Source organism: Camelus dromedarius, chromosome 16 (assembly GCF_036321535.1).
Source record: "Camelus dromedarius isolate mCamDro1 chromosome 16, mCamDro1.pat, whole genome shotgun sequence".
Lineage (NCBI taxonomy): Eukaryota > Metazoa > Chordata > Mammalia > Artiodactyla > Camelidae > Camelus > Camelus dromedarius.
This window is the reverse complement of record NC_087451.1, coordinates 57,938,283-57,957,176: the sequence shown is the minus strand read 5'-3', so window position 1 is coordinate 57,957,176 and position 18,894 is coordinate 57,938,283. Positions and strand designations below refer to the sequence as shown.

Genomic DNA, 18,894 nt, shown 5'->3' with positions numbered 1-18,894 from the left:
TAAGAGCAGCAGTTGGCCAAGTGGTGCCTGTCCAGTTCTCCAGGCCATGTGCCCTAAGAACTCCTTTCTTCACTGCCCTGTGGTGGCCTTGGCCTGCCTCCCTACTCAAGTCACTCTTTTACCACTAATTTAATTCTGTTTCCATTTATAGAATCTTACCTAGCCGTCGGACCTGCTGCCTCTGCCAATTTAAAAATACTATTGAAGTTGTCTGCAAGACAGTCAAACTGCACTGTGACAGGGACTGCCTGACAGAGACCACACATTGTGGTGAGTCTGCACTGCCTGATAATAAATTTTTAAATTTTTTAAATTTGTTTTTAATCAGTGATGATAAAATGTTTATAAACAATTGATGTAATAGAATTTTTTTTTTTTATCCATTCAGAGTTTCAATTCCCTAAATTTCTAAGACCCCCCTCCCTTGCTAAAAGTCAGATTCTTAGTTACATTACGAAACTCATAATACCTCAGTTACATTGTTAGCTTAGTAATGTAACTGATTCACATACATAGAGGAACAAGAGAAAGGCATGGAAGCGGGAAGGGAATTAACATTCATGGCCACATACTGTATATTGTGCTCTCTGTTGGATGCGTTATCCCCAAATGAGAACTTTTTCATACACTGCATCACAGTTTGTAAACCGATTTGATATCCATTAGTTTTCAAGTACCCTTTGTCTTTGGGGCAAGTGTAAATATATTTTTGTTTATTTTGTTTACTTTTGCAGTTTTATAAAAGAATACAAGTGGTGGTGTTTTATGTTTTATTTGGAGCCTGAGAGTTTCTGGTTCCATAACCAGAAGCTGCTACCTAGCCCTTCCAGTGGATGGGGTGGCTCTTTTATTCTTAGACTGTCCAGCTCTGAATCTCAAGCATTCCTATACACAAAACACTAAGATGCTTTCAAAGATTTTTGTTTACATTAGATTTACTGGCACTTAACTTAATGACTTCCAAAATATGCTTTCATGCCCAGATAGCTTGAATACTGGTCCCTGAGAATGAGCTGGAGCACATTATAAATAATAACATTTTGCTACTGACAGAAAAACATTCCTTATTTTCCAAACTTTTTTTTTTTTTACTGATTATATTATTCCCTTCTCCCTCAGAAGTAGTCAGAACAGGCATTTTAAATCTCCTCTCACGGTGAGCAAAAGCAAGATCAGAGGCGTTAAGTGCTGTGGCCTAGTGCCTAGATCTTCTGTGCCTGGTTTCGGGCTGTCTGTGACCTCTTGTTCCTCCTTTCTCATGAACCTTCACCTCTTCCTCTGACCCTAACCACCGCCACCAAAAATGCTTCTAATCTTGGAAGAGAGACCCAGCTGCACAGGGGTACACATGACCTTCAGAAAGTTGGAAGCTTTTTTTTTAATGTTTTTATTTTTAGAGGGGAAGTAATTAAGCTCCTCTATTTATTTTTAACGGAGGTGCTGGTGATTGAACCCAGGACCTCATGTATGGTAAGCAGGCACTCTACCCCTGAGCTATACCCTCCACCCCAAGTCAGAAGCTCTTGATGGGTCCCCAGGTAAGGCTGGGAATACTAGGAGTGAAATGAAATGAAACCAAAGTAGGCATCTGACAACAGTTGCTTTTTCCCATCCGCATTTTAGGACTTCAAGTATTCCATTGATTTGTTGAACATTCCACATTTGCATACAGCCTGGCAAATCTCTTAACCTCCACTCCAGATCCCTGCCCACATGTTAGCAGAAAGCCAGGGTGGACATGGTGTTTCTCTCTGTATAGAGCCTCCTGTCATGGGGACTGGGATATATGGGAGCAGGAACCAAGAAGTGGAATTGGGGGTAAGCAGAAAAGATCACATCAAAATGAGGACCTGTTAGCAGCGGATGTTGTTGTGATCACCTGTGAGGGGAGCAGGACACGAGCACACTGCGGAGGCAGACAGCGGAAGCCTTGCACTCCTCTGCGTCTGAGGCAGGGTGGGGTAGGGTGTATGGAAGTGAGGAGTCACAGTGGGTCTGCAGAGCATCCTGCTGAGTGGGGAACAGCTGTCTTCCAGCCTTGACTTCTCGAGTGCTGGGCAGTTGGCCCCTGGAAACCAGTGGAATAATCCTAAGCACTGTTACTCTGTTTCACACCATGGGATTTTCTGAGTAGATAGCCAGTTTTTCAAAATATATCTTTTTCACCTTCTGTTGTGAGGTTTCTTTTTCACTCTATAAGTGGCACCCAGACGTTTGCTGATTTCTAATTTATTTGACTGGGATATGTGGCTGTGGATTGGCAAAAAGCTGTCCATCAGCCTTCAGTTATCAAAAAGACTCTTTTTTGACAGGTGAAGGAGCAGCTGTAGGGAACATAGAAGGATCGTTCATGAAGGTGTTAGAAGCCCGGAAAAATAATACCAGCACCGAGCTGATTATTGAGTCAGAGAAGGCGTCCTCGGACAAACATGATGTCAGCTTCTCAGCCTTCGTCGATGAACAGCTAGACTTTAATGATGAAACTGATGTTATCAGTGCACTAAATTATGTACTGCCTTATTTCTCGGAGGGAAGTCTAGAAGATTTAGAGACAGCATTTTTACCATTCATTAAACTTCTTTTTTTACACCTACAAGATGGAGATAAGCCCCTGGGTTATTTGGGAAAAAACACAAGGAATCATTTTGTTAAACCTGAATCCAACAATTTACTTTATAAAAATAAGTTGCAGACATTCTATCATCTGAAAAAATGGGCAGATTCACAAATGCAAAAAAAAATCGAAGTTAAAAAGAAGGAAAAAACTGCCAGGCATGTACATGCCAATCCTTTGGGTCACAAATTATGGCAGACCTTTCAAAAGGAATTGGACACTGCCCAACCACAGGAAAACAGCCCAGCAAAGACTGAGAGTGTAGGGGAAAGGCTGCAGGGAGTGGACTGGGTCCTCAAGGACCCAGATGTCATCATCAAAGGAAGTGTCAATGAACTGAAGCATTGGGGGAAACAGAATGCCCAGCCAGCTGCGGAGAACACTGCCAAGGAAGAGGCGCTCAGGAGGCTGGCCCCAGGAGCCAGGGGGCAGCTTCACATGATGCGGAGGCCCCGGAAGTTAGTGGGAAGCTCTTTCAACACAAAACCTTTGTTTATAAATGAAGATAAAGCAGCAGTCTCTTCTTCCCTGCCTCCTGCCTCCACCCCTCCTAAATCTGAGGTTAAACAGGAATCAAAAGACTTATCCTACACTATTTTAGAAGATGCAGAAAGTATAGTTAGAAATATGGAAGCTTCTAAACCGACCTCGCGTCCCAGAAAAAAACACATGTTTCTTGGTCCTCGCTCTCGTGCGATGCACAGAGCATTCCAGGCTGAAAGGAACCACCATTTGAAAAGGGAAGAGCTGCTCAGAATATCTGCAGGTGGGCCTCCATCCTCTGCAGTGAGGAGCCTCATAAACCCTCCTTCACGAGAAGCTATTTCTTCAGAGGAACAACTGAATTCTCAGGAAAATCCTCTGGAAGAATTTTCTCCTTCAGACCCTCTTGTAGGAAAGGTGACTCTGCCAGAAGGAGCTATGTCTGAAGTCGCTGCCCATACGGATGTTCCCAGCACATATTCTGTTACTGCAGGCAACTTTATGCCAACTGTTGAACACACGGATGAAACACAACAGGAATACCACAACGTGGGCACTGAATTACCCTCTAAACCCACCGGCTTCACTTCCCCAGGGCCTTCATCCTTGGGTGACCAGTTTGAAATCCAGGTAAACCAGCAGCTACGGTCCATCATCCCGAATGATTATATGAGAAGCCTTATTTCACATTTGATCCGGACTCTGAAACTGGACTGCACTGAGACGCACGTGAAGCTGTCCTGTGCCAAGTTCTTCACCAGAACAGGCCTCCTGATAAAGCTGCTCAGTGAACAGCAAAAAGCAAAGATGTCCAAGGCAGAGGGGAATACCGACCTATGGAAAGCTGAGAACTATATCAGTGAGAGCACAGAAGACCGGAGTGAACAGACAAGGATGGAGTCAAATGAGGTGAGGACAATGCCTGAAACAGGGGACCTGGACTTTTACTCAGTGTAGGACATGCCATTGAAGTGCCAAAGCAGGAAGACCAGGGGCTCCTGGTCTGTATCTTACCCATGAAACTGGCTAAGACAGCGATCTCCCACTGTGCTCATTTAGAGAATGGTGCCACTATTCCTAGGGGAGCCTTAACACACAAGGTGAATTGTTAGGAGAAAATGCTGATGATAAGATTAGTAACACATGAGATCTGGTATGTTGTTTAAGAACCTATAAGCTACTCACTTGAAAGGATGGGGTTTAGAGTAGTTTAAGAATAGTTTGCTAAGGGGGAGGGTATACCTCAAGTGGTAGAGCACATGCTTAGCATGCACGAGGTCCTGGGTCCAATTCCCAGCACTTCCTCTAAAAATAAACAAACCTAATTACCTCCCATCCCCCACCCACAAAAAAGGAAGAGTGAGCTAGTGTCTGAATAGTTTTAAGAATAGTTAGAGTTCATCTTTTCTCTTTGTTTTTAAAAGAAATTACTCTTTACTTTTTTAGCTCACAGAAGAAGTTCCGGGGTCCAGCTATACCAACAAACTCATCTTCACAATATCACTATCTGTGACAGTAACTGCAGTAGTGGCAGTCTTGGTTATAAATTTCTGCCTTTTTGAGGTAAGGACAATTGAGATTCAGAGCCCTATCCATAGTCCTCTTCATTCACAAGGACTGAGATAGGCTTTGGCTTTATGGAAGTTATATGCCTGGGATTCTTAAAGGAGCTCCAGTCCCAGGGGGTCTCTGTGGAACTGAACCCAAGGTAACAAGCCATTAGGCTATTTTGAAAAGTCAAGTTTATAAGAAGGCCAGAGTTGACATGGTAGTAAAATTTCTTCAACTCAAAACACTGCACCTCACCAGTCACTCTCATTCCTTCACTGCTTTCTTTCCTTGTTGGGTGAAATGATAAGGTACATCATCTCCACCCTCCTGGAGCCTTCAGTCACTGTGGGAGGGCTAAAAGGACATGGCTGAGAGAAGTGTGATCTTGTCGATTCATTAGATTTACTTCCAGCTTTCTTCTCTGGTGTGTAAGATATTGTGCAGGTAGGTTCCATCAAAATATTGTTAATAAAATCCTGCCTCAGGCTCCTCTGAAGTGTGTCCTTTTGTTGTAGTTCTGTTCTCAAACCGTAGCCTGCTGACTGCCATGGAGGCCTGTCTCTGCAGGAGGACGTCCTCTGCTTGTGTGGACACAGAAGCCCTGTCTGTAGAACAGATGATTTCTCACTGACGAGTAATAATTTTGCGTTCTGATTTCTGATCAATGCTGTGATACCGATAAAGGGAGACTGCCTCGATAGGAAGATGTGAGATCCCTCTTGGTGAAGAGAGTCTGATTTCTGAGTCTAGGAACCTGAGGACTAGCATGGGGTCAGCTTGCTAGTCATTATTGGCCATTGCCCAGACTGTGCCCCCTGCATTTCCAGGTGGCATATGGCCTTGTGCTTTTGTAGAATTTCTATAAACTCCTTTTTTGTTGCTTTAATTGCTATGTAGTTTAAACTTGCATAAACTTTGTATTTATTTATATCATTTCATTATTTCCTCTCCACTTAGACGATTAGTTTTTTCAGGACAGGGACCATGCAGTGTTTTTCCTAAAGTTGACAAAAATGATGTTCAGTGGAAGAGAGATGACGCATTATGTCAATTCCACAATGAGAAGTAATGCAACATATTTATTTGAAGTAGCTAGAGAGCCCAGCAATCGACAGACCCATGTGTTCTTTGAATTTGTTTTTTTTTGTGTGTGTGTGTAGTTGAGGTAGGGGATCTAACTTCTTCCCCCTGCATGAAAATCGAATTGTTTCAAAATTTTCTACTGAATGTTTCATTCTTCCTTCACTAATCTAGAAATACTGTCTTTATCTGGACTCTGTTCTGTTGATCCAGTTATCTTTTCCTATACTGGTACCAGTACCACACTGCCTAATTCCAGTTGCTCTAGAACATACTGTATAAATGGTAAGGTAAGCTCCTGCTCTTTGACCATCTTTTTCATACTATTCTTGCACAGTTTCTCTACCAAATGTCAACTAGCCAGGTTTTGTTGAAAATTTATCTTGGATTTAAATAGGACTGCATTGAATTTGTAGGTTAATTTGAGGAGAATTGATATCTTTACAACATTTTAGGAAGATGGTATCCCATGCCATGTATACATTTTTCACTTTAATGTCCTTCAGAAGAGTTTTAACATTTTCATCACAGAGATCTTAAACACTCTCAGTTAAGTTTATCCCTAGGTACTTTATGCAGTTTTATTGATACTGTAAATGGGATATTTCTTCTACTTGTTAGTCATTTGTGTTACATAGGAAAGTTTTTGAGGTTTATATGTTGATCTCTTGATTTTGTATGTAGCCATCTTCCTGAATTCTCATATTGCCTCCAACCTAAAGGATGTCCGTCATTTCATATGCAAACATGCTCATCTCTTCCTTTCCAGTGTTTTTCTTACTGCAGTGATGAGGACCTCCTCAACAGTGACCAGTCATGGCCATATGATAGGCATCCTACTCTTACTGGCTTTAAAACCATGCCTAGGTTTCTGGTAGATATTTTTGTTTCCCTACTTCTAAGAATTTTTATTAGGAATTATCTGTTACCTAAAACAATCAATAAAATGTATTGCCAGCTGCATGCAAGATCCTAAGTTGGGTACTGTGAAAGAGGCAAAAGGATTATTAAACAAGATCACATTCCTTCCACAAAAAAGTCTTCGTGTCCCTGGATAGATAAGACTTAAAATAAAAAGGAATGAATAAAGATTTGGAGATAGTCATTGTGATGAATAATTCTGATCATGTTTCTTCCAAAACAGATTTATTCTCACAGAACAGCAGCAAAGGGCCATAAAAAAAGCATAAGGTAAATACTACTCTGGTAACTTTTTATTTTTCTTTTTACCTTTGTGGGGGAGGTAATTAGGTTTATTTATTTTTAACGGAGGTACCGAGGATTGAACCCAGGGCCTCGTGCATGCTGACCAGCTCGCTCTACCACTGAGCTGTACCCTCCCCCTAGTCTGGTAATTTTTGAAGTAGGATTTTAGAACTAGAGGAGAACTTAGACCTCATCTATTTCAATCTTTTCAGTTTATAGTGAAGAAAGCACAAAAGGCAGGAAGAATATTTATCATAATACTTTACCTGAATTTATTTACCAGCAAAACTAGCTCCCCAGCCAAAGCTGAGTTGGAAAGGGACAGGCCCAGATGCTCTGCTTTTCCTAGTCCTTTAAGGGAAGAAGGGGGAGGGGGAGAGGTTTGGGTTGTTACCTGTTCCTGCTGGTGGTGGCCATCAGGCTGGGCTGGGCCAGTGGCCTTGGAGGTCCTGCAGTAGGGAAGGCCGCATGGTTCTAGGGTTTGAGGACCAGCCTCACTCAAAGTTGTTGGAAGGGAGAATATATGAGTCCTTCCTAGAAAGTGACAGGAAAACTCCCCCTGTCATCTTGCTGGTTTTTCAGGCCCTTACTCTATTCCCTTTGTCCAAACCTCTTAGAATTTTAACTGGGAGAAACTTTAGACAGTCGTTTATTTCTTCCTTTTATATTAAGGAAATGGAGAAAGAGAAAGGGAAAAGGTCTTGCCCCATGGCCATGCTGCTAGTGAGTATCAAACAGATGGTTCCTTTCCACTGAGGACTTCATTGATCACACTGCTTGGGCTGTGAGCTACATTTTACGTCACAAATCAGCAACACATACTATAGGACACAAGGAGTTTCTAAAACAAACTTACTATGCAGTCTGATTTTCTTCCTATTGTATGTATATTCCAAAAGGAATATTTTGTGTTTTAGTGCTGGTCATGGCCTTTAAACTGATTTCACAATTCACTTAGCGTTGGGGACAGCCTTCGGTGTGAAAGTCAGTGAGTCAGATAACTGCTAGTTGGACTCGGGTTTACTTGGTGTGATTCAGCTTACAGGACAAAGCAGCTAGGAAAATAGGGGCTCCCCCCACCCAGCCCCCAGCATGTGCTGCCTGTGAGACTGCGTCTGCAGAGGGCTGGGGTGAACACTTCGAGTCACATGCTTCTGCCCCGCATGGCTGTGCAGGGTCTTCCCTGCACGAGGGCACTTGGCAGGGCCGAGCAGGTGAGTAGGGCTAGAAAGTCTGGCCGAACTCCATGCCCGGCCACACGCAGAGGCCTGTCCAGGGACACTGGGGGCCCATCTCAGACAGGCATGTAGAGCTTCTGGGAGCCCAGTGTGCATGGAATTATCATCAGGGTCCAGGTGTGTGGTGCCTTTGCTGGTGGTGAGTGTTCACTGAGGTGCCCATTTAGTCCTAATAAGACGAGACAGACACTGTGAGGTGTAGAAAGTGGCACGCATCACTAATTGTGTGTGTTTTCTTCCAAGGGGCTTCTTTCAGTTTGTGCTGTGTAGAAAATGCCCAGAGGAAAGCGAGAGTCAGGTAAATCTCAGGAGGATAAAGCACTGTTGCCAGCAAAAGCAGGGGAGACGCAGAACGAATGTCCCCCTTTTTCTGTTCTAGGAGGACTTCTGGAGGATGCAGCCGCTCTGGCTCAGGGACTTGTACAGACCTCTCAGTGCCACACGCAAGAAAAATATGGCACAGAAGCTACATGATGAGTCTTCTGATGAAGAGATTTTCAGTAGGGTTGTGAGGTAAGTGATCGGGGATAACATACTTCCCATCCAAATAAGGAAATAATGAAAATTTTAACTGTCTCTTTCAAGAGTAAAGGCCCTCAGCACTGTTGTTCTTACCCCAGGGCACCCAGAGATGGCGCAGCTGACGTGGTTCTGACCATTGAGCCGGAAGAGCCGGATGAGGAGAGTGAGACGGCACCGGGGAGCGACGCGGTGTGAGCCCCGTCCTGCCTCAGGCTGCCTGTGCATTTTATTTTTTAGAAATAATAACCTTTACAGTAATTTTTGGTCCTTACATATTTTTTCCCAATTAATATCTACTAAAGGTATAACTATTATAATTAGGAGGTCTAAAGACCATCTGTCTTTAAATATTGGTTAGGGATTCTTAACTGGGATGTGCTCCAGCAAAGATAGTAGAAAGCAAGAAGAGAAGGGAGCCAGGAAAAGGCCCAACCCGGGAAGCAGGGAGGGGCAGTTCCAGGATGGCAGCTGTGTGACCACCGAGGAGGTGACTAGCACACACTGGAGCGCAGAACCTGGAGGAGGGGGCTCTGAGGGAAGTGGGCGCTGCTAAGCCCCAGAGCTGTGGAGCGCTGAGGACACGGCATGGCAGAGAGTGCAGAGAGGGACGGAGAGGGCACTGAGCACCTGGCTCTCAGGAGGGGACACAAACGTAATCTATTATCAAGTTCTATGGGGAACAATATTTACACAGTCACAATTCTGTAAAATGTACCAATTATCTGGAAGTAGTGACGTAACTAAACCTCAAGAATGGACTGGGAGGGGGCTGCAAAAGAACTAACAAGTCAATGTTATCAGGAATCCAATAGACAGTGTTTAAGATGGATAAATCAAGAACCAGATGTGCAAAGAGATGCGAAGGAAGGCACCAGAAAATTCAGCTAAAACCTGCTCCTAGAAGGAAGCCGCCCCGTGCGCTGGCTCAGGAAGGCAGGCGAGGAGCCCATCAGGGGCAAGGCACTGCGGCGGGCAGTGTTGTTTCACTTAATACTATTTGAACTGTACACTATGCATATCATACAGTTTTTGGTTCATTGTTTTGTGATTCCCCCTCCAGCTTTACTGAGGTATAATTGACAAATAATTTTAAAATGCAAATCCATTTTTTAAAAAAGAGAGGAACCAGCTTCCAGAAGCCAGGAGAGCACAAGCTATTGCAGTGTCGAGAGGGTCAGCTGCATTAATACTACTTTGATGATTTCAATCAGTTGCCAAGTAAAGATGTATCTGGGGTCCAGACTAGAAAAGATCTCACTCCATTGCTCAGAAGAGCAGTGGAAGGCAGGAACTTGATGGGATTGGGACGTGAGAAATAGTCAGACTGCAATAATAACACCTAGTCGTCATCCGGTGTTCACTACAAACCAGAAACTGTCCTAACAATATTATCTCATTTAATCTGACGTTTTTCTGAATTTACAGATGAGGAACTGAGGCTCAGTAAGGTATTGGGACTTCCCTGATGTCACACACTCTGGCCCCTCTGACTGAGGCTAAAGAACCAGATGATGATGTAACTACTTTTCTGAACATGAGTAAAATTCAACTTAGTTTCTGTCTTCAGTGCTCTCTCAAGGGGCCTGTGAAAAACACTGACACTGTGGCAGTTGTCTTAGCCCCACATTTGCTGGGTTGCCCTGGGCCCCCACTGTGTTAGGGAAGGCCCGGCAAACATCATGGAGTAGAGCTGGGATTCAGATTTAAGCATTTCTGGATCCAGAGCTCACTTGCTGGGCCACTGAACGACTTCACTTCTCATTACCTCTCCAGCTAGAATCAGAAAGAGCTGAATGGGAATCCTACCATTCATTAGTTGTGTGGACTTGGGCCCCCAAGTCACTGAACCTCTCTTATCTCTGTCCTGTGGGGTAGTAAGGGGACTACCTTCCAGCTGGTTGGTAAGGACAAGTCACAATTCCAACCTGGCAAACGGTAGGAAGCTTCTGTCTTCCACAAATGCCAAACCCTTACCCTCATCTCCTAGGTTAGGACAGAGTGTCGCATTTTATTATGCTTCAGATCCACTGGTGTAGGGGACAGGGGGCTGGTCACACAAGGTTTTAAACCCCATCTCAAAGTGACTCTTCAGGGTAGGGGTGGGGTTTAGGAAACTGCTTCTTCGACCTGTCCCCAGGGACTCGATGCCTTCAGTTTTCTATCTGGCTTCAGATCACTTTGGATAGTGCTTGAAATCGAAGCTTTCAGACCAATGGGATGTGAACCGCCTTTGCCAATGTTTTTGAGCCTTTCCTGCCCTGGCCTCCAACTGTGTCTGTGCATCCTCCCTTTCCCTCTGGCCTAATCTGTCTTTATCTCCCTGTTGGTGTCACAGTATCATGTACACATACACACCGTATGCAGAGAGAGCTGATGGCTACTCTTACTGATTTTTGTGAAAGGGTTTATGTAGGACATGCATGATGCCTCACGTACCATCTAAGTTATAACAATGTTAATAATCTTAAGCTATTTAGGTTCCCAGGCTCCAGGTTCCCAGGCTCCTGCAGTAAGCACAGGACTTACATGATCAAGGACAGGTTGTTTTAAAGTTCATCACAAAACTTCATTAAGTAGGCCATCTCTTATCCAGCTGGCTGTGCCTTCTTAGGTTGTCCTCCTCTGAGGATCTTACCCGTCACTGGTTATCCAGCCATCCATACTGGATACATTACTTAGGCCATCTCTTATCCAGCCGGCTACCTGACATTTCTCAGCTTGTTTATCAGTTCAGCCCATGGCTTATTCTCTAGAGCCTTCAGACGGGGGCCTACACTCCCCATTCATTCTGACCCCCTGCCCTTGCTCTTCCCTTCTCTGACTTCCTAGCTTCCCCTCCACCTCTAGGTGCATCCTCCCTGGAGCTCAGCCTGCATTCCTACCCACCAGCCAGTTCTCTGCCATCCCTTCCTCTGCAATGCCATTTCTTCCATTGACTGGGAAGCTCATCAAATCACCAAACTTTTTTTTGATTTGATGACCAAAAGCGATCAAATCAAAAGTCACCACAAACTGGAAAAAATGGTCAGAATCAACATTCTCAGAATGCTAGAAATTTACCCAATGGGCTTGTGGCAAACTGGGGAGCAATTTATTTAAGAAAAGCACATTTAACTTCTGTCAGGACAGTGAGATCTGCGCTGCTTTAACTTGTCCTAGACCTTTGCTCTCCATGAAAGTTTCTTGGGGACAAAGTCTTTGTCCTATTCTTTGTAACCCCAGCACTTAGTGCAGGGCAAACACACAGTGTGCATGGCACTCAGTGAGTGTTTTCCAATAAATTCATTTTTGTCAGCTGTGATTCCACAATCCGCCACCCCACCCCCCCTCGGCCACTTCCCAGGGTCGCTTACATGACCATAATGAAACTCAGATTCTTGTTAGAGACTCTTGGTGTTATAAGATGTTCAGAAAAGGTCACGAGTTTAAGACATGGTACCAATGCTACTAAAACCTCTTGGTGGAGGGACCTAATGAGCCCACTCTCTGGTGCTCTGGCAGGAGAAAAACTGACCCTCTGTTCTCTTTCCACAAGTTAGGCACCAGCAAACTAAGGAGGGGGAGAGAGATGCCACTGGTGGGCATCTGCAGAACTGTTAGTCCAGCTCCAGATGCACCCTTTACACTCATTAACCCAAAGTGAACTGTGTGAAACTGGATTTCTGAAGCACAAGACAAATAGGAGTCTTTTCCAAAGCCTGATTTAGAGGAGGCTCTTCACCTTGAGTCTAAAATCCCCTTCAGGCCACTGAACCTACCTGCTGTGATCTGCTTGTGAAATGGAGAAATTACAGAATCTTCAAGGTTCTAAAAAACCCATACTTCTTATTAGTAGAAGTCAGGAAAGAAAGTATAGTGAATTAGGCAGTAGCAATGTATGTTCTTTGTATTTTTCACACTACAGCTTAACACAAACATCCACACCTCAAAGGCTCCTACTGGCCACAGACAATTCACTTCAGACATACAGACTTTTTGAAAAATAATGTTTTGGGTGGTTGAGGAGAGAGGTGCCCAGTGGTGGGTGTACAGGAATTCTTTCTGCTTCACCATTTAAAAGAAGCTAATAGCTGAGGAAGCACCCATACCTTTTGCTCCCTGAAGAATTTTGGGCTAAACTTAGTTCTTTGCAGCTCTGTGCTGCATACATTTTAAGTAGTTAGGAATTTTGCACATGAGCAGGAATTAAATTCAAAAGTGGAATTTCTAGCACCATTTGCATATTGGAGCAACAACAATGGGATTCCATGACAATGCTAATTAATAGTATCAATAATATACGAATGATTGTCCTGAAATATCATTATTTCCAAATAGGGTAACATTTTGAAGAGGTGAATTGAATGTATCTTGGAAGAGTGTGCAAATTGTTTCATTATCTACTATTTTTTACTGCCAGTAAAAATATAAAATTGTTCTCTTCTATAGATAGTTCAGAGTGCCAGAATTTGACCAGAGCTGATGGAAAAGTGACATTATTCACCTTTTAATGCTTCTGGGTCTCTAAAACACCAAGAATGAGAACTACCCCAATTGTCTTTTTAACCAAAGAGGATATGATTACAAATGCATATGTATCTGTGTGAATGAATGACCAAATCATGGAGGGAATGAAGGTATTTCATGTAGGGAATTTTCAAGGTTGGCCAGTAAAAACATTACATAAACTTGAAGATTTGAGATCTATTCTGTTCACTGTTGTACCTTCAGTGCTTAGACAGGGCTGACAGTGACAACTTAATAAATTTCTATCAAATGAATAAATCCTGCAATATCATGTTTAACCAGTGAATGCAACAATTTTGATGATTGCCTAATTTTGCTGTTATGGGTAAACCCAAGAAGGCCAAATAGTATGCAATATTTCAAATATTTTCTATAGTGAAATATTAAGTACCAAAGAAGATAGAATCAAAGAAAAGCTAAGGCTGTAGACTTTTGGGAGAACTCCGTGCCACTTAACTGCTCTCACGTTACTCCTCTGAATCTGAAGTCAAGGAAAGTTGACCTCCCCTACTCAATTTCTTACAACATTCCTAAGGATCTATGTGTATATTGATAACTTTCAATGCAAATAAAAATCACTGCACCAGTATGTCAAGCCATTGTTGCACCCATCCCCCTTTGCTTCTGTCAAACAAGCTGTCCTAGGGTAATTTTCACATTGTAATTTAAATTACTTCATGTACCAATGACCTGAGATTGACTCTGGAAAAGCCTGTCTAGTTGGCATGTCAATTTTAACACAGCTGGGGCCCATTCAGGAAACAAAAATCCCATCTGGTATTTCTGAACCAAGAAGATTTAAAACAGGGAAATAGATACATAGGTACATACTGAAAAAGACTAAAGGAGAAAAAAAGATGGATGCCAAGGTAACCCAGAGATTATTAACTGCACGAAGAAGTAACTTCCCATAGGACGAGGGGAATAGAAGGGGAAGGCAATGTTACCGGGATCTAGGAGCTCACAAGATGGTATGACCACATATCTGATGCTCAGATCTCTGGGGGAAGCACTGAACATTGCTGCCTCTTGGTCCTCAGCCAAGGTGACCCAGAATTTCATTCCTGAAGGGTCTGAGTCTTCAAAAGTACTGCCCTTTGTTTTTGGTTGCTGGGGTTGCTATTAAATCTCTGCTATTGGACTTACAAGTACAAAGGCATCCCAGACAGAGTTCCAGACATGGCCCTCCTTGCCCCCCATTGTGGAGCAGTGACACAAAGTCCTTGCTATTTGGGTTAGTCACTCCAGCCAGCAGAGAAATCCCTCTTTTGTCTGAATGGCCCACAGAGATATACTACAATTTGGCTGGATCTTAGCAACTTAGTAGTAATATTTAAAAATGTAAGTCCCCAAAGGTTATTATTGATACCCTTTTATAAGATTATTAACAGTTAAATAAACCATAAAATAAGCCAAAAAAATTTTTCTGGGAATAGGTACATATGCAATAAAAATGTATTAAAAAAACAAAAGCCGGGGGTGGGGGTAGAGCTCAGTGGTAGAGCATGTGCGTGAAGTCCTGGGTTCAATCCCCAGTACCTGTATTTTAATAATAGAAAAGAACATTTAAAACAAAAGGAAAGCAAAAATGAGCCGAAGACACAAGATCAGAGAAAATTCAAGAGGGGAAAGTCAGAAAAATGCAAGTGGGTGTACCCTGGAGTAAGATGTAAGTTATTACTGAAGTCCTAACTTTCAGGTCGCCTGGTGGGCCTAGGAGTATTTATAATATTAGAGAGATAATAAAAGCTCTGCATGAAGCAATGGTGAGAGTTCCTTTTTTTTTTTCTTTTTTTTTTTTTTTTAAGTATTGTTTTGGGGGAGGTAATCAAGTTTGTTTATTTTAATGGAGGTACTGGGGATTGAACCCAGGACCTCATGCAGCCTAGGTATGCGCTCTACCACTGAGCTTTACCCAACCCCCGAGTTTGTCTTGAATTAAGAGTTCATTAAGAGAAGTAAGAGAACAGGGAGGAGTGGTGAGTCCAAAAGTTTAATTAGGCAGCTCCTAAAGCAATCTAGAGGAGAGACAGTTAAGATACAGATGAAGGAGCTAAATGTAAAGGTAATGTGGAAACAGAAATAGAATGTGGTAATTTTTACGAAAGTAGTAAGGAGATGTCTTAAGTTTGAGCCACTAGAAGAAAATGATGCCTTTAATGAAATTAATTAACAAGGGAGTAATTTAAGAAAAATTAGTCCATTTTGGGTGTGTTTTCAAGGGTTCCTGTGGGACATTTTTGTGTTTGTTTTTGTTTTATGTTTTTATTGAAGTATGGTCAGTTCACAATATTGTGTCAATTTCTAGTGTACAGCACAATGCTTCAGTCATATAGGTACATACATATATTTGTTTTCATATTCCTTTTCACCATAAGTTACTACAAGATATTGAATATAGTTCCATGTGCTATACATTATAAACTTGATGTTTATTATTTTTATATTAGAATTTGCAAATCTCGAACTTTGGGACATTTTTGGGAAAAAAAAAGAAATAATAGACAACACAAGGAAGAAAATGGTAAGTTCTACCAAGGAAATTCAAACCAAGCCATGTAGCTTTAGAGAAAGATGTTTCATTAAATATTAAATATACATATTTGTATGCTCATGTATATTTACTCTATTATGTATTTTACTATATTTATTCTATTACTATATTATTAGTATATTATTCTTTCTTAATTTTCAAAATAGCCCAGTGACATAGATGGAAATAGCCCTCCTTTACAGGAAGAAAAACCGTATCTCTGAAGGGTGAAGTGACTTATTAAATGTCTTTTAATTAGATGCTGGTCTAGGATTTGACTCAGTTTCCTCATGCCTAACGCTCTTCCCTCGACTCCACAGCTGACCCCAGGGGAGATATAAAATACTCCTCCTGGAGGGATATCTAAGTCAGTCAGGATGTGTGCACTCATGGGAGACATGGCTGGAACTTTGAGAAGCAGAACAACTCTGTCTTCAGTACAGCATGAGCTGTAGGGCAGAGAGGGGAACATGGGCTCATAGAGAAGTTACCAAACTTTGAGGCAAAAGAGAGAAATGATCCTTCACCGTTTCCAACCTCACCACTTTCAGTCAGTCAGTCCGAATGTATGCAGTGCAGACTGAAGTAGATGCCAAAGAGCTCCGCAAGTAGCACATGATAGAAACGTAAATCACAGCTGTCATACTCCATTCCTGCTTCTGGTTCTCCAAGACGTCATGGGAAAGTTTTAAAGGATGTGCCATTGGGCTATTAACCTGAGACAAACAGACCACCAGATGTTTCTCCAACAAAGACGGGTTTATCTGGGATTGGCAGAGAATTGCAATCTGGGGCCTGCAACCATGGTGAGCCATGTCCAAGTCCCCACATGACAAGGGATGGAGAACACTTTTATAGAGAGGAAAAGGAAGTCGGGAGGGCTATAGTGAGCAAAGAGTCCGTGGCTTTTCACTGGCTGAGCTCTTGGCTGGAAAGAAGAGAAGTCTCTTTTTCCTGGTTAGGCTCCGCTATCATGGCAGGGGAAGAGAGCGCCCCCTTCTGTTCTCTTGACTCTATTTAGTTGAGGTTTCCCTTTATTAATTTTTTTCATGCTTTAAAAATATTAGTTTCCCTTGTTGGTATTATTGTTATCCTGATTTTATACATGAGGAACCGTAGACCTAGGAAAGTTAAACAGCTGCCCGTGGTCACACAGTTAGTAGTGATGCTACGATTCAAATCCAGGTGGTCTGGCTCCAGAATCTATGCTCTCAACCACAATGGTCCGCTGCCTATCGAGCTCAGACTGAAAGGGACCAGTTCCTGGATCCTTTACCAACTTCTGGCTATTCATTTCCCATCACCTACAGATGCAAATGAAAGCATCTGACCAGCAACTCAAACAGATGCAAACAATGAGGAAAATCTGGGTGATAGAAGGGGCAACAGGTTCTCTGAGACATACATATCCATCTCTCCTCCAATGGTTCCTGTTCAAAAGCAACAATCACAGAAATATGTGATGGTTGTGATTTTTTAATATTTAGAATCTTCCCAATATCAAAGGGATTATATTTATCCTGAGTAGCTCCAGAGGGCAGGCTGATGACTAATTCCACTTCAGCAGTTTTTTGCAGTCTATCAGGTCCTATGCTGTGCTATGGGGTTTACCTCCAGGATGCCACCCAATAATGGAAGCTAAAACCATAAAGACCAGCATATTTTTATTCCAAACAATTATAATTTTCAGTGCTGTAAATTCTATTTTTTTTTATTTTTTAGTTTTAATTTTTCTGCTGAGATTCTATATAATTTTACTCATTGGTTGCATGTCTTCCTGTATTTCATGGAACAGAGTTATAACATCTCTTTAAAATCCTTCTCTGGTGAGGCAGGATCAATATGGCAGAGGAGGAAGACCCTGAGCTCACCTCCCCCATCAATCAATCAAAACTACAAATACATATAAAGCAGGTCTCAGTGACAATGATCCAAAAATGAGCAGAATGACTCTTCTACCACCAAGGCTTTAAGGAAAGAACCACATGGAGTCTGACAGGAGGGGAAGAGAAGCAATCTATTAAGAACCCACACCCCTGGTGGGTGAGCCAGAGAGGAGCGGCTCAGGGATCCTCTCTGGGGATCAATGGATTCAAGCCACATATTAGGCAAACCAAGCCTTAGGGTCCAACATCAGGAAGATAAGCCCCTTTATCTGGTTTGAAAACCAAGAAGGGCTTACCAGAGGGCTGGAATAAACTGAGACTGCTCTTGAAGGACTTACACACACACCTGCTGGATCCCAGACCCAGCATGGAGGTAGCAGATAGAAAACTGCCTTGTGCTCTGGCCAGCCTGCCAGGACCACCCCAGCAGGTCCCTCAGCACACACCAGGCTCTGGCTCCAGCACCTCCTGCTCCACCACTGCCCCCCACTGAGAAGAAGGTCATCATTGCCAATGCACAAGTGCTCACCAGGAAAGGAGCACAGCCAGGTCAGGCCCCAGCCCTGCCTCTAGCCAGAGCAGAGCCCACAATTGCCAGTGTATGTGCGTACCATGGAGGGAGCAGAGCTGGCTCGGCCAGGCCCTGCCACTAGCCAGGGTGGAGATCGCCGTTCCCAGCATGCACATGCATGTGCACACTGGGGAAGAAGCAGAGCCAGCTCAGGCCCAGCCATGCCTCTAGCCGAGGAGGAGACCACCATTACCATGATGCACGTGCAGGCATGCACCAGGGAACAAGACAGCTCAGTAATGCAGCTCCAACATCTCAGCCCTGACTGCACCATAACCAAGGCATCCATGTGGCAGGGACAGGTAGAACCAGCACAGAAGTATAGCCCCAAGGCCTCTGGCCCGGGCCACACCCCCACCAAGTCAGAGACTGCCATCACTCTGGGGAGAAGCCCAACTCCCACAGGGCTCCTGCTCCAGCCCCGTGGGCTCTGGGCCCATCCCTGATAGGACTACAAGCCAGGAGAAGCCACAGCTCACATCTGGCTCTGCTCTCCCCTCCAACTCCAGCCTTACCCCCCATCAAGGCAGCGGCTGCCAGCACACCCCAGGAGAAGCTATGGCCCCTGCTTACTTCAGATCCAGTTCTCACACCAAAGCCTCTGGGCACAGGCAGGCTGCACAGGGATGTTCCCACACAAGGACAAGCCTTCAGGACCAGGATAGGCAGCTGTTTCACCCGATTTCATAAATACAAAATACAGA

At 43.4% G+C, this 18,894-nt stretch overlaps 1 long non-coding RNA gene across 12 annotated transcripts in view; it reads left to right on the top strand.

The window, feature by feature from the left end:
* The window catches only part of LOC105097722 (leucine-rich repeat-containing protein 37A), a 63,146-nt gene that overhangs the window by 35,353 nt on the left and 8,899 nt on the right, over nucleotides 1-18,894 (top strand). For 2 of the 12 annotated variants that reach the window (XR_010384693.1, XR_010384692.1), the window contains 8 exons: nucleotides 152-270; nucleotides 2,313-4,006; nucleotides 4,544-4,660; nucleotides 6,873-6,919; nucleotides 8,416-8,470; nucleotides 8,552-8,685; nucleotides 8,793-8,883; nucleotides 15,651-15,724. This is a non-coding gene — a long non-coding RNA (leucine-rich repeat-containing protein 37A). Of the gene's footprint in view, nucleotides 1-151; nucleotides 271-2,312; nucleotides 4,007-4,543; nucleotides 4,661-6,872; nucleotides 6,920-8,415; nucleotides 8,471-8,551; nucleotides 8,686-8,792; nucleotides 8,997-10,119; nucleotides 10,261-13,122; nucleotides 15,725-18,894 lie in introns of those variants that run through there. The other 10 variants (XR_010384688.1, XR_010384685.1, XR_010384689.1 and 7 more) reach the window with 10 other exon arrangements.